Source organism: Mchenga conophoros, linkage group LG3 (assembly GCF_057382185.1).
Source record: "Mchenga conophoros isolate Kocher_MC1m ecotype Shallow Benthic linkage group LG3, M_conophoros_male_GT1.1, whole genome shotgun sequence".
NCBI lineage: Eukaryota > Metazoa > Chordata > Actinopteri > Cichliformes > Cichlidae > Mchenga > Mchenga conophoros.
The window spans coordinates 14,431,805-14,434,460 of NC_140528.1; positions in this window are offsets into that span (position 1 = coordinate 14,431,805).

A 2,656-nucleotide genomic window follows, 5' to 3' on the forward strand; every position below is an offset into this window, starting at 1 on the left:
TTCTTTTTGCTCAGTTTTTCTTTTCTTTGATAATTGAAACTCTGATCAAACCTACTCATGTTCACAGCATGTAAAAGCAGCTGACAGTCCGTGGCATTGTTGTTTGTAGAGGTGCAGTGTAGTGGGAGCATAAATCAAAAGAAAACAGTAACATTTATGTAATAAAACATTTGAATGAAAATGAACAGGCCCTTTATGAACTTCAAAGGGATCTGAAAACAACACTTTTTAAAAGAGTATCTTGGGGTGTAGGTGGTCAAAATAGAAAACTGAGCTGAGACTCTAAGTTCAATCCATCCATTCGTTTTTACTTAGGAGGAAGAAATGTCAGGCTGGTGCAGGCTGGTTAGGTGCATGTGGTTATCTTTACCTAAATGAGTTCACTTTGTGGCTGCCAGGTTGGGCAGAAGTACCTGTCCCCTGTTAGGCTTAGCAAGGTTCTCCAGGAGTTTCTCCATGGGTAGAGCTTCTAGCTCCTCCAGCACATCTGTGGCCGTGCAGGCTGCCACTTTCTTGGTTGCTCTTTTTACCCCACTGGTGGATGAGCTGCAATGGTCTCCATTTGTCCCATATGTGTTTACTTCTTCTTCTTCTTTTGCATATTAAACACATTATTCTGTTTCTATGTATTTGCTATGATTTGCTATTTGTTAAGTAACATTGCTTCACTCACTATGCCGGGTTTGTGTGTGGAAGCATTCAGTTGCTGGCAAATCAAACATTCTGCAAATGAAGCTGAATACTCAGTTACATGTTTCTTTACATTTTATTATGTTACAGATTAAGTCATTTGTTCTTACTTTGTTTGTCTTTTCAGTCTTCATGAGGGTCAGGTGTGGGGAAACGCCCGCCCGGCATTTCCTCATTTTAAAGTCCTGCTGATGTCATGTGTGACATCAGCAGGTCAAACCAAGTGGAGGGGTTTGTTTGTCCATAGAGATGCTTCCTTTTGTTTGTTTTAAGGTTTAAATGGATTTGTTGAATGTGTTTCTTTTCATCAATACTGCCATTTAGTTGTGTAAATGTGCATGTTAGAAGTGTGAAGAGGTTTTGTGTTTAGAAATGTATAGAAACCAATCATTTACTGACAGCATGTCTGATGGAAATAAGTGCAGATTATGTATGAAGTCTAACTGCACACAGTAACTGTGTTACAATAAGGACTTAACAGCGCCCTCCGCTGGAGTGTTTCAGTACTGCGTTAACTAGAATACACCACCTCCTCCTCACACCACCTGCTACAGCTCTACTCTTCTATGACTACAGTCATCCACAGCACTGATGTGAGGTCACATGGTTCATATGTAAGGAGCACAGCTGACCTCAGGTCAGTTTAATGACTGTGAGCAGCAGCTGTGTTATTGTCACTGTGACAGGGAGACACTCTCAGACACAGCGCTCATGTCAGCTTGTTCTCATGCAGGAGGATCAGGAGCTCCATGTTTGTCTTTCTGTTTGAATCATGATGTGTTTGTGCCATCAGAGTCTGTCATGAGTACTCAGGGTTTCACAGCAGCTCTTCTGGATGCTGACGAGGACTCCAACCTCATGTTTCACCTCTCTGAGCTTCTGATGTCTGTGAACACTCGTGTTTCTTCTCTGGGCTCATCTGGACAAAAACACCTTTCTGTGTTTGGCTGCAGCCTCATTCTGACTGACAGGAAGTGTGTTATCCATGAGCTGCACTTCTGTGAGGAAGTTTCCTGCTGTGTTTCCTGTCTGTGGACAAACACGAGTGTTCCAGCTGAGGACTTGGTTCCTTCCACCTGTCCATACAGGACATCACGCTGTCTGCAGCTCTGTAAATGCAGCTCCAGGTCCTTCCACGTGCTGCTCTGTATTTGTGCAGTTTGTAGTGTGTCCTGGGAAACGTAGCACACATGGTGTTCTTCTGCTGTTTCCTCCTTTCACTGAGTGTGAAACACTGACGCTGTGCTGTTGTTCACAGAGGGGAGCTGATTCTAGCTGCAGCTGGACTCTGTCATCTAACTGAATGTGTTGGTGCTGATCACGGGGCTCTGAGGAGGGAGCAGCAGGAGGACTCTGGATGCTGACGTCAGTGTATCTGTGGAAGCTCCCACAGCGTGTCTGTCATTCAATATTGTGCTGTATATTGTATCTATGCAAAGATGAACAGACTGTGTGTTCACTGGTCTCTGTGCTGCAGCTCTGATGTCATCATCACTCCCTCCTCCACCCTCAGCAGTCCCAGCATGCTGCTGTGGTGCACCCCACCCTCACTCTACACCTGAGCCACAGACCACACCCTCCACCTCAATATACACCACAGTTTTCTCTGCTGTGGAAATGAGATCAGGAGGAAATCATCATTATTATTATTTAATAAACGCTCACATTAATGTGGGCTTATTTGTTTCATATTAGAAACATTAGTTGAGTGTTTTTAGTATAAAATGGTCAAAGTCCCTCTTTTTGCTCCTCCCCTCACCTGTGGATGGACAGTGCTGTTACCGTGGTGACAGCTTGGATGTGTTTCAGTCCTGCCTGGTTATCACTGCAGGAATCTTTCACATTTATTACAGGTAATAACTCTGATTTTTCTGTGTATTATGAACCAAATGTATCCTGATACACACAGAGATGGATGAGCAGAGGTCACATGATGAAAGAACAAACATGGAGTCTTTGATTTATT